We start from the raw sequence: 13843 nt of genomic DNA on the forward strand, positions 1-13843 counted from the left end.
TGTTTATAGGGTTAACCACTTGGGGATGGGCACTATTGTAGCACAGTTGATATCATGCATTTTTGTTATTCTCCAATTTTGATTCCTAACTATATAAAAAGAAGCCCCATTGCCACAGTGAGTTACAAGTTGAGCTCCCAACCAGAAGGTCAATAGTTCAAATCCCCTATCCACTCTACATGTAAAGATGAGACATTCTGTTCCTGCCAAAAATGTACAGCTTCAGCATCCACAGAACTAGGTCTACTCTGTCCTAGAGCCTGGCCAAGAGTTGGGGTTGCCTGGATGGCAATGGGTTTGGTGTGTGGTTGTTGTTTTGAGATACACTAGCAGGGAGGCTAGACTTGGGCAGCAGCTCCCTTTTTCATATTCCTCTCCAGGTAAGAGGGAGCTTTCTGTACATTCCCATGTATTTTACAAGATCGAGATGTCAAAACGGTTGTTATGTCCACTGAGTCATAAGTGCTAATCATCCCTTGTGTGACATTTCCTAAGCTAATGCACCATCAAGGCCACTGAGGTCCTACACTTAAAGCTGCTGTGGCCAGCCGAGAGGGGGGAGAAACGGTGAGGGGGCCCTGCAAGACAAAATGGCAAGAAATGCGACGAATACTCATTTCCCACAGTCACCATGAATGTCAGTGAGGGGTTAAATTTCTTTTTCTAGTATTCCCAAAGAGAACTACCTATTGGGGTAGGGAATTTCCATCAGCCAGGGGTGGTGAAGTGAACTTCCTGTGGCAGGAATCTGGGTAAAGCAGTTAAATCTCAACTGACTTTCCCATGGCCAAGGGACTGTAAAGAACAAGGGTCCCTTAGGAGTCTTCTTGGAACCAACAATCATATCCTCATTAAAAAAAAAAAACCCATCATTTTGATGCCTGCTATAGAGAAGTACAAGAGAAAAGGAGGACTTCTTTACCTCAATGGTCGCTGTGTTTAAGTAATTGAAGAGCAGTTTCAACAGAACAAATACCAGCCAGTACAGCCCAGAAACGTCGCTTTTACACTTTTCTCCTCCTCATCAACGTCAATGTCAGAGGTCAAAGTGTGTTTGTAAAAGAGCAAATGTTCTCCACTTCCACCTAAAGTGCAAGTTGCAGCTGCTGGGAAAAGAAGACAAGGATTTATATTAAATCATAAAAAACCAAATTCCCTAAGCCAGTTTCAATGCATCGTAATCCTATGGCCAACATTGTACATTTTTATGGGGACAGACAGCATCTTATTTCTCCCATGGAATGGTTTTGGTTGTGAGATGCCACCTGATGTCGATCCGTTATACAACAGAACGAAGCGCACCGGACCCTGCACCGTCCTCACAATTATTCCCCTGTCGGAGCCCATTGGTGCAGCCCTCCACCAGTCCGCCTCCTTGAGAGCCTTCCGATTTTTAGTTTTACCAAGCATGAGGTTCTTCTCCAGGGACTGATCTCTCCCGATAACATGTCCAAAGTAGGTGAGATGAAGTCTTGCCATTTTTTCCTCTAAGGAGATCTCTGGCTGTGTAACTTTCACCGCAGATACTCACAAGAACTGCTTGTTCTTTTGGCAGTGAGGGAATGGTTTGCGAGTATGAACTTCCCAACATCTCACCCGAGCTCTTGTGGGATACATATCAGCAACCAGTAATCGCTATAATTTTTATTATATAAATGCCTATTCAAATCTAGTTTATGAAAAAACATTCGACCTAATCTACAATTCTATCATAAGGATTATAATTAGAAGGCATGATCCACGGGGTTCCCCCCGCCCTTTTGTTACTACTATTAGTCTAAATGTTCTTCCTTTGCTCCACTACTAACTGAAAGGTGGCAGGTTTGAATTACCAAACATAATCTGTTTTTAATCTCTTGTGTTTTAAGCATTTATGCATCTCTAATATCTTAGTTCCATTGTATCTAGGAATGCACCAAGAGTTTGTCCTTTTACCATGCTTATTCAATCTGCATGCTAAGCAAGTAATACAAGAAGCTGGACTAGGTGGAGAAGAATGTGGTATCGGGATTGAAGAAAAGATTAACCACCTGCACTGTGGAAATTACACAACTTTATTTGATGAAAGCCCAGAGGATGTGAAAACCCTCACTGATGAACAACAAAGAATACACCCTTCAGTATATAATTCAATATGAAGAAAACAAAAATCGTCCCAACTGGATCAATAGATAAAGAGAGAAGAAAAATGAGTTGTTAATACTCATGAAAGTAGCAGTCGAGACATCACAACAATGCATTACTTTGGGCAAAGGTGTTGCTAAAGACCTCTTGAAAATTATAAAGAACAAAGGTGTCACTTGGCAATTAAGGTGCACCTCAACCAAGCCCTAGGGTTTTCTATTGCTTCATATGCATGAATATGGAACCCTACTGGCATAGAACCTTGGGCTACTAACCTCAAAGTCAGCAGTTCAACCCCACCAGTTGCTTTGCTGGAGAACGACATGGCTTTCTACTGCCATAAAGAGTGACAGCCTCAGAAACTCACAAGCGCAGTTCTACCTGGTCCTACAGTGTGGCTACTGTCTGCATTGACCTGATGGCAGCAAGTTTGTTTGTTTGTTTGTTTTCATATGTGTATGAAAGCTGAACAATGAATAATGAAGGCCACAGGAGAATCAATGCATTTGAATAACTGTATTAGGGAAGATTATTGAAAGTATTTTGGAGTTCCAGAAGAATTCTACTGTAAAACTTAGGGTCAGAATGCTGTTATGAATCAACGATGGTGAGACCTGGTCATCCATACTTTGGACGTGCTACCAGGAAGGATAAGTCCTTGGAGGAGGATATCATGCTTGGTAGAGAGTCAGCAAAGGAAAAGGAAAAAAAGAAGCCCTAACTGAGACAGACTGATGCTGTGGCTGCAACAGTGAGAGCAAACAGAAACAACCGAGGTGTGGATGTTGCGGGTCCAGGCAGCATTTCGTCTTATTGTATGTAGGGGCGCTGTGAGTTAGAACCAGGTCGTAGACATGTAACAACAGGTGTGTGTTCTTTTATACTTATTCCTCTGTAATTTATTGTCTTTCCTGAATTTGTGTTTTGGTGATTTCATAAAACCTACAAAGTGAATTGTCTCTCCAAATATTTTGTTTTGTCCAATAAATATATTTTGTACGCCCCCTCCTGTTATCTGTCAGCCGTCAAGAAATCCAACAACACATTCTATGGGGAAATCTGCTGCACAGTGCCTCTTTCACGTGTTGAAAGGCAAGGATAGTGTATGTCCTGGCAAATGCACAGCCAGGATGTTCCTTAGAAACGAAGAATGTGAGACCTGGTCTCTCTTATTCTGAACATGTTATCAGAACGGACAAGTCCTCGGAGAAGGACATCATACTTGGTACCATAGAGCATCAGCAAAAAAGAGGAAGGCCCTCAAGAAGACGGACTGACAGACAGGCTGCAAGAATGGGGTCAAACCCGATAACTGTGAGGAGGACGGCGCAGGACTGGGCAGTGCTTCCTCTTGGGTACGTAGGGCTGCTAATAGTTGAGACCTTGCACTTGATGATCCCTAACAACAACAGCAACAGTATCTCCCCGTGTTTCTTCTCCTCTCTGTGCTTAACCCTGGGCAATTTCTCCACGTCAGCCTTCCATTTAGTAAATCTCTCTTCAACTGTGCAATGCACTAGTTTATCTATCGTATTTTCAACAGTTTAAATGTGATTGGGGAACAGTTGACAGAAATAAAAATTGGGTTTCCTTCAACAATTCATGCACATTTTCCTTCTTGGCATTCATAATCATCCTGCAATGTAACAGCATTTTCCCTACTTTTCTCCTATGTTGACCCTTTCTGTTTGTCCTTTCTTATCCCTTCCTACCTTCTTAACTGTATTCCTGGGCAAATACTGCCCTGTTGATGTCATATAGTTTATTGTTAGAAGCCAACCTGTGGCTTGATTAAAAGGTGAGCCATAGGGATATAATCTATTCCCAGATGTCGAAGGATTATCGTTATGGGAGTTCCATAATTCTTTACTAGACCAGTGATCCCAGTGTTTTTTTACATTATTAGACTTTAGTTCCACATTTTTTGCCTCCTCTATCCAAAATCCCCTATTGTGATCCCTTACAGAGAGATAGGCACTGATAGCCAAGTAATATCCAGTTCTTCCAGTCTCAGGACTGTAGATCAGGTTGGAGTGGTCCGTTCGTCCTTTGGGCTACTTGTTTCCAGTATCATGAATTTTCTGCTTTCTTCTTAGATCCAGAAGGGAAGAAGACAATACTTGCACCTTAGATGACCACTAACAAATTTTTGAGATCCTGTCACTACTCACCAAAGTAGGATGTAGTGTGGGAGGTATCAGCAAGTCAGGGTGTTTATTGGTTGGTGACTAATTAGTCTCCTGTGCCTCCATTTACCTTGCAGCTAAAAGCATTGCAAGATAACTCAGTTATTTATGACCTCTTTAAGACTCTCTGGAACCCTGCATGTCATTATGCTTATCTTAGAATATAGTGCTGTTATTATTCAAGTGTTTAGACAGTGTGACTAGTTAAGTAATGTTTATATAGCTAAAAGGTTCAAAATGTTTTTTAAATTTAGTGCTTTAATGTTTACTTTGTAATCATTCCCTTGTAAGAAGAGTATAAAAACCAAGCTTTGAATATACTCGGTACTTCAGTCCATCAGACTGTTGTCCTCCCAATCCCATGCTTTGTATGTCTCTTTGTTTTCCTTTCATCCACACGCCTTATTTCAGACACAGCTTGATGCAGGATAGCTGGTCTAATCACCCGCAATGTATTCCTTGTGGACTATTTTATGCCAATTGAGAACACACTAACATGGATTATGGGAAATGTAATAGACAATACAGAGGAGATAAGCACAAAGAATCCAGGCAAATTAAGACACAGGTTGGACTACAAAAGTTAAAAATCAAGAAAGTTAAGTATTATTACACACACAATACTACATTCACAGCAAAAGGGATAATCTACAAGTGACTATATAAATAGATACGGAAACTCAGCAGATGTGGGAAGATGAATGGGGATATACACATGTGTAAGAGGGGACTTCAAAAAGTTCCTGGGAAATGTCCATTATGTTTTAATTACAGTTTTACACAAAATTTTCAAAATCGCCTCATATATGTAGCTTTAACTTTCACAGCACATGTAACCATGTATATGCAAAGAGGCTTTATAAAGTGCATGAAAAATAAGATCATGACATTTTTCCATGAACTTTTTGAAGCCCGCTTATAGTACAGCATATAAAAGAGAGAGTTGTGAAAATTCCCTGTCCAGAAGCAAGCACTTTGAGGGAATGAATTTCTGGGACTCGCGGTTCAGAAGTAAATGCTTAGGGGACATCAGTGTCAATTGGTGTACTCTATATTTTCATATCGGGAGCTACTAGTGCAACAAAAATTTGGCTCAGTCCCAAGAGCATCTTGACCTCTTTTTGATCCCCTCTTTACTTTCACTGAAGATAAAACTGTTTATGGATTGTTATAATGTCTGTAAGAGCTCCCAATAAAATGACTTTTTAAATAATCATTTATGTTGTTTTATGATTGATACAATGTATAAGCCTTGCAGATGTAAATAATAATGTTCTGTTATGGCTATTTCCTCATATGTTTAACGACATCGTATTGTGAGATGATATTCACTGGAACTCTGAAATTGTCTTTTAAGGTCTTTGGTCCACTTGTATTTCCTTTTGTTAGCTTCTTGAAACCACTGCCAATCCAGAATGGCTTTTACTAACTGATGAGCGGGGCTTTGCAGTCACACGTGTATGTACCTACCCCCAAACCTATGTCCATGGGGTTTGCTGATGAGACATTCTCAAAAGGTCTTTTTGTTTCTGTTTTCTTGTTGTTTGTTTCTCCCCCACCCAAAACAAGTGTCACCAACATCTTCATCTGGGTGGTTCCTTAGGAAAGGGAGCATCAGATGTTTGAGGTTATCTCTGATCTGGTTTCTACATAATTGGGGCCCATCACTTGCTTTCAGTTTCTTTGGTACATGGCATATTTCAATTTAGGCTCAGGTGACTAAGGACCCTCACATGCTCTCTAGACAATTCTCTTCTGTATTTATTACTTTTTTAGTTGTCAATTCTGACCTCTAATAGTTTTCCTTAATTTACTTTTGAATTAGCTAAGATTTTTAAACCATTTTTATATTTAATTAGTTATTTCCAGCACTCAGTACTGAGAGAGATTTCATTGCTTAGGTAATCTAACATTTTGTTAAAATAAAAGTCTCAGAGTTACATTTTTATTGCCTTTTATACCTTGTTTAGACTTATTCCCCATAAACTTTTAAAAGCAAAGAAAAATTCTCATCTGCTTTCTAATGAAATTTCAATGATAGTTTCATAGGTCTTAAACAGATTTGTCTGCTCTCAAACATTATAAATGGAAGTTACTTGGATACATGTTTTCCCCCTCTGAGAAATTTAAAACTTTTTCTGTGGTTTCATATGTTGCAATTTGAAATCTAATTATAAAGTGTAAGAACATCTGTCTTCCCTTCTCAATATTGAAGCTATTTTTATGAGTGATCTAAAGTATTCCTTAATTTATAGACCATATTTTCTAGTTCACTGACCTTTCAGCATGTCAATTTCATTGTCCCTAGCTTCTGAATATGAAAAACATTCTAAATGGCAAGTAAGAATGAATTTTCAAAGCTCACTAAAATGATTAAGTATGGATTAGGCAATCATGTGAATATATAGTCCATAACTTGTATTAAGGATGTAAATTTTAAAAATGCTCTTTGTAGTAAATTAGGAGTAGGTTTAAGGGGCAGCTCATGGTATCACACTCCACAATTCACACACATTCTGTTCCAAGTCATCCATTGCAGTCCCCTCAAGTACCATCATGTATCCTCTTCCTGTCTTTTTCTTATCCATTCTCCCTCCTTTCCTAACCCTGGGGATGGTATCTCAAGACATAAAATTTTAATTTCATATAATACCATATGAAATTTGAAAGACATTAATTCTTACATAACCTTGCTTTTTATTTGGAACCCCTGTTAATATATAAAACACTCAAAGCCATATGATCTTATAACTGCTATCATAAAAGAACCATTGAAATGTAGACAACTATACTTTGCTATTTATCAGAGAAGTCCAGTATTGGTCCATTGTTTCATTTTTCACTTTCATTAACTCGAAGTCCCTAACAGTCTTGGTGTCGTGTATCAGGTTATCTAGCACTGGTGGAAATTCAAATCATATTGTCTTTAGTTGATCATTATTTTCATTTTCTTGGGAATCAAGGCAGCTAACTAGTCAGCAGGAAGCTTGAGAAAGGCTTGCTTAACAGAAAGGACACGAGCAAACATGTGTTATATATAGTTACCGCTCCAAAGACACAAGTCAATTAAATTATAGGCACAGTGAGAATGGAAGTATTTCAGTCTATTTATATCAAGGTTAGAAGAGAGAGCAAAAAAAAGAGTTTAAGGAACGATTTCATGAGAATAAATTGAATCTCAATAGCAATCAAAGTAACACATTAAAAGAAGACATAAGAGGATAAGTCAAAAAGATTTGCTATAAAGTCATAGCTAGAAATGGTTATTAAACAAAAACATTAGAATACAAACTACTGTTTGTTGACATGCCCTCCATCCAATTCTATACATTTATAAAGGTTACTTTTTCATATCTCTAACCATCCCCCCAAATTGTATGCCTTTTTTAATTTACACTGTGTCAAAATGATAGTGTAGGCATCATCGATGGACTCAACTTGTATTCTTTTTGTAAGTCCTTTGACTTTGAGAGTCCAAACAAAATCTGAAAGGGCAGGATCAAGGCTGCAGAGTGGATGGGAAAGGTTCTCCAGAGAAATTTGTACAGAACTTCCTCGCTACCTTCCTCCAAAGAAGGAGCAGATGCATTGCTGTGACAGAAACTATGCCTCCCGACAACTTCCCTGACATTTTTGTCACCAGTGAAGTTTTCAATTTTCTTAAAACATCTTCATGTTAAACTTCATAGTAAGCTCCTGTGATTGCCTTGTGTCTCTTAAGGAACTCTATGGAGTACCCCCTTGTTGTTGTTTGGTGCAATTAAGTCAGCTCCAACCCTCAAACACTACACTGTGCACAACTAAAGGAAACACTGCACAGTCGCACGTCCTCCATGAAGTTATTCCTATGCCTGAAGCCATCATTGCAACCACAGTGTCGATCCAGCTCCTGAGGGTCTTCCTCCTCCTTCACCATCCTCCACTTTACCAACCATGATGCCCCTCTCCAGGGCTGGTGTCTCCTGACAATGTTTCCAAAATATGAAGGACAGAGTCTCCCCATCCTTACCTCGAAGGAGCATCTGGCAATACTTCTTCCAGAACAGATACGTTTGTCCTTTTAGCAATTCATGATACTTTCAATATTCCTCTCCAGCACCATAATTCAAATGCATGAAATCTTCTTCAGTTTTCCTTATTCAAAGTCCAATTTTCACATGCTTACAAGGCAATTGAAAATACCATGGTTTGTGCCAGGCTCACCTTATCCTCCAAGTAACATCCTTGCTCTTTAATACGCTAAGGAGGTCCTGTGCAGCAGATTTACCTAAGTCAGTGTCTTTTGGTTCCTTGACTACTGCTTCCATGAGCATTGATTGTGAATCCAAGAAAGACACAATTCTTGACAACTTCAATGTTTTCTCAACGTATCATGATGCTACCTATTAGTCCAGTTGTGAGGATTTTAGTCTCCTTTACATTGAATCATAATCCAAACTGACGGGTACAATCCTTGACTGAAAGTGATCAATATTTGTATCCATTCCAAAGAGAGATGACCCAACAGAATGCTCAAACTATAGAACAGTACCATTGATATCTCATGCAAGCAAAATTTTGCTGAAGATCATCCCTCATCTATTGCAGTAGTACATTGACAGAGGTTCAGGTAGGATTTAGAAGGGAACGTGGAACAAGGGATTGGTATCATTACTGATGCCCTATGGATCTTGGCCCCAAGCAGAGAATACCAGAAAGATGTTGTGTTTCTTTGTGTTTTATTGACTATGCAAAAGCATTCAACTGTGTGGATAGTCTTGATAAGTCTGGGAATCCTCAAACACTACACTGTGCTTAGGCAGAATCTGTGTGTACATCAAAAGGCAGTTGTGCAAACACAGCATGAACATATTAAAAATCAGGATAAGTGTGCATCAGGATTGCATCCTCTCACCATACTTATTAGATCCATGTGCTGAGCAAATGATCAGAGAATGGGGACTATATGAAGGAGAACGTGGCAAAAAGATTGGAGGAAGACTTAACCACACTATCGGCAAACGTCACAACCTTGCTTGCTGAAAGTGAGGAGGATTTGAAGTTCTGGCTGATCTTAGCTGTAGCCTTCAGTCTGGATTACAACTCAATGTAACAAAACCCCAAACCCTAACAATTGGACCAGTAGGCAACATCATAAGAAATGGAGAAAAGATTTTTGGTTGTCAAAGATTTTGTCTTGCTTGGGTCCACAATCAGTACTCCTGGAAGAAGTAGTCAAGAAATCAAACCATGTCATGCATTTAGTAAATCTGATGCACAAGAATTTTTTAAACAGTTGAAAAGCAAGATGCTATGTTGAGGACTGAGATGCATCTTAGCCAAACCATGGCATTTTAAATAGCCTCATTGTCATCTTAACATTGGATATTCAATAAGGAACACTGAAGAAGAATTGGTGCATCTAATTGTGGTACTGGTAAAGACTATTGGAGGTTTCATGAATTGTCAAAAGAGCAAACAAAGCTCTCTTGGACAAAGTATGACCAGGATGTTCTTTAGAGGCAAGCATGGTGAGATTTCTTTTCACATGCTTTGAACATGTAGTTAGGAGATATCCATTCCTGGAAAATAACATCGTAGTTGGCAAAACAGAAACTCCCTCAAACCAAATTCACTGCCATTGATTTGGTGCCTACACATAGTGACCCTATAGGACAGCATAGAACTGCCCTATGAATTTCGGAAACTGTAACTCTCCCAAGGAGCAGCTGGTGGTTTTGAACTGCGGATCTTGCAATTATCAGCCCAACTCATAATGACTGTGCCAAGAAGTCTCCTTTGGTAAAATTGAAAGGCTGTGAAAAAGTGGAAAACCTTGGGCAAGGTGGACTAACACAGAGGCTGCAAAAATGGGCTCAAACGGAAGAACAATTTTGAGGATGACACGGGACTGAGCAGTTATCGGTTCTATTGTACATAGGGTTGCTATGAGACAGAACTGACTTGGCGTTACCTAAATACAACTCTACAACTATTACTAATATCACACTTTAGGAATCGTGCCATTAGTTCATGAGGATTTAGGGAGCTCGGGGTGAGAAGTGACTTCCCAGACAGGGTCTATGGTATGTTCTTGACACTGCCTATGAGGTCCCATGTTGGACCAAATGTTAGCTGGACTAAATGAGTCAGTCATTCTAAAAGGAGTTCAAGAGATCCTATTTTAAAATTCACATTTTCAGTCCTTTTATTTCTACATTTGGTTACATTTTAAAACTCACAAACCCCTCTCGGGACATTTCTAGCTCTTTACTTAATTTTTTAACTTTTTCTTGTAATTGGGAGCAGGTTAACACTTACAGCTTTGTACTTGACAAGCATTCACACTCTTCTTCATGTCCTCGATTGCGATCCTCACAAAGCATCATCACTTATCCCACCTTTGCTCTGTGCTTCCTAGTCCACTCTCCTGATCCTCCTGAAGGTTGCCCCTGGGTCAAATCACTGCCCTTTTGATCTTACATGGCTGATTATTGTAAGCAGCTTGGAGCTGGCTAAGGTTACTGTTTCCTTGTAGATCTGTCTATTGTTGGCAGGAAATTGAGCCTTGCAGTCATTTGAGTTCCAGACCCACAGGGTGACAGAGGCCATAGTCTCAGAGGTCCTCCACGCTCTGACCAATAAACCCAGTTAAAAAACAATTTCCCTGGTGCTTCCAGTAAGTTAAACTGTGGTCTATTGGATGATGTGTAAGAGCCATGATACCACTAGCCATTTCCGGTTGTTGTTGTTGTTGTTTTCCCTAATCAGGAGTCATCAAAATTAATACACGTCATCAAAAGAGATCAGCGTGATCATCTGCACTTGATGAAAGCTTAAGAGCCAAGACCGCTCCAGGTTAGTGAGGCTGCTTTTCCTCAACATCAGTGAATCCAAAGCTGGGGCCGAGGAGCTTGCCTACCGCTGTCCTTCAAGGAAGAACACACGGTCAGGTTTGACTTGAAAAGTCACTTCCAACGAGAACGTTTCCTTTGTAAGAACTTCTACCAGCATGCTATGCCATGATGGAGCTCTCTGCCTTTATTAAAGACTCGTGTCTGTGATTCATGACCTCAATATTGAAGAAGAATTTATTATAACTATTTTTAAGGTGTTTGCTTCTAATTTCTACCTTTATTTTATTATTTCATTTTTATGCTTGAGGTATTCGACCTTTTCTCCTTTAACTGAAATACAAATCCTCACTCTTAAATTTAAACTAATTATGTTAATTTTATTTGTATATTCTAAAGTGTTACTCACATATTTACCTTTTTTATTCTTAGACTTATTTCTGAAGCATTATCTATTTATTTTCAAGTTTATGTTTTAAAATTTAATTGGTTTTACAGTTTGAAATGGATACTTTGGGAGAAACTCTCTTATCTTAAGGTTGGATTCTATTTTTCTTTTACACTCTGTTTCAATTTATGTTTTCCATTTATTATTATTATTACTTTTTTTCTATTCTGTTGATAGTCCTGAATCCCTGACTCACATTCAAGAGAGGGATCTTGATAGCACCCACAGAGATTTACTAATACTTACTGGGATCTGAATTAAGGGTGGCTTTTATATATATATAAAACTATTTTACTGGTACTTTATCCACATATCATACAATCCAAATAGCTCTATAATATCAAGAAGAGTTGTATAATCATTACTACAATCAATTTTAGAACATTTTCTTCTTCATTGTACTCAATGTTATTTGTATAATTATTTTTTTAATTGTGACAAAAATATACAGAACAAAATATTCTCCAATTCATCTTCTACATGTATAATTCAGAGCCATTGAGTATACTTTTTGTGTTCTGCAACCCTTATTGATAGCCTTTCAAATTATTCCACCACTATTAACATAAACTCAATGCCTCCTGAACAAAATTCGTACTCTTTCACCCATGGTAACCATATGTCAAATCTGGTTTCCGTCTTTTCCCTTCCCCCTTTTTTAAAAGTAGTTTTCTTGATATAATACTCACATATCATAATCTTTCATAGTTAAATCGATCTTAAAAATTGTTGTCCTCTACCAGCGGGGATCGACGACGTGATGTCGCACCGGAAGTTCTCGGCGCCCCGGCACGGGTCTCTGGGCTTCCTGCCTCGGAAGCGCAGCAGCCGGCACCGCGGGAAGGTGAAGAGCTTCCCCAAGGATGACGCCTCCAAGCCGGTCCACCTGACGGCCTTCCTGGGCTACAAGGCCGGCATGACCCACATTGTGCGCGAGGTCGACAGGCCAGGCTCCAAGGTGAACAAGAAGGAAGTGGTGGAGGCAGTGACCATCGTGGAGACCACTCCCATTGGTGGTGGTGGGCATCGTGGGCTATGTGGAGACACATCGCGGCCTCCGGACCTTCAAGACGGTCTTTGCGGAACACATCAGTGACGAGTGCAAGCGGCGGTTCTACAAGAACTGGCACTAGTCGAAGAAGAAGGCTTTCACCAAGTACTGCAAGAAGGCAGGATGACGAGGGCAAGAAGCAGCTCGAGAAAGACTTTAGCAGCATGAAGAAGTCCTGCCCGGTCATGCGCGCCATCGCCCACACCCAGACGCGCCTGCTCCCCCTGCGCCAGGAGAAGGCGCACCTGATGGAGATCCAGGTGAACGGGGCTCCGTGGCTGAGAAGCTGGACTGGGCCCGAGAGAAGCTGGAGCAGCAGGTGCCAGTGAACCAGGTGTTTGGGCAGGACGAAATGATCGACGTCATCGGGGTGACCAAGGGCAAAGGCTACAAAGGGGTCACCAGTCGTTGGCACACCAAGAAGCTGCCCCGAAAGACCCACCGAGGGTTGCGCAAGGTGGCTTGTATCGGAGCCTGGCATCCCGCCCGCGTGGCCTTCTCGGTGGCCCGCGCTGGGCAGAAAGGCTAGCACCACCACACAGAGATCAACAAGAAGATCTACAAGATCGGGCAGGGCTACCTCATCAAGGACGGCAAGCTTATTAAGAACAACGCCTCCACGGACTACGATCTCTCTGACAAGAGCATCAACCCCCTGGGCGGCTTTGTCCACTATGGGGAGGTGACCAATGACTTTGTCATGCTGAAGGGCTGCGTGGTGGGCACCAAGAAGCGAGTGCTCACTCTGCGCAAGTCCCTGCTGGTGCAGACCAAGCACCGTGCCCTGGAGAAGATCGACCTCAAGTTCATCGACACCACCTCCAAGTTTGGCCATGGCCGTTTCCAGACCGTGGAAGAGAAAAAAGCTTTCATGGGACCACTCAAGAAAGACCGGATTGCCAAAGAGGAAGGCGCATAACAGATGGTACAGCTGGTGGGATCAGAATAAAGACTTCTTTTCCAGTGGAAAAAAAAATTGTTGTATATGCATTGTCACAATCATACTCTAATGCTCCCTCCACGCTCCCACATTCATTGTTTGCTCCACAGTTCCCTTCAACCTCCACTCTTCCTGATAAACCATTGCATCAATTATTGTTTCTATGCATCCACTCCATCTATGTTTCACAAAATGGGAAATCTAACTGAAGCAATTTAAAAACCAAATGAAATGAAATGAAAATAATAATAACAATATAAA

At 40.5% G+C, this 13843-nt stretch overlaps 1 pseudogene; it reads left to right on the forward strand.

The window, feature by feature from the left end:
- Positions 1-12330: 12330 nt before the first annotated feature.
- LOC142442687 (large ribosomal subunit protein uL3 pseudogene) lies at positions 12331-13610 on the forward strand (annotated as a pseudogene).
- Positions 13611-13843: the final 233 nt, after the last annotated feature.

This window comes from Tenrec ecaudatus, chromosome 3 (genome assembly GCF_050624435.1).
Source record: "Tenrec ecaudatus isolate mTenEca1 chromosome 3, mTenEca1.hap1, whole genome shotgun sequence".
NCBI lineage: Eukaryota > Metazoa > Chordata > Mammalia > Afrosoricida > Tenrecidae > Tenrec > Tenrec ecaudatus.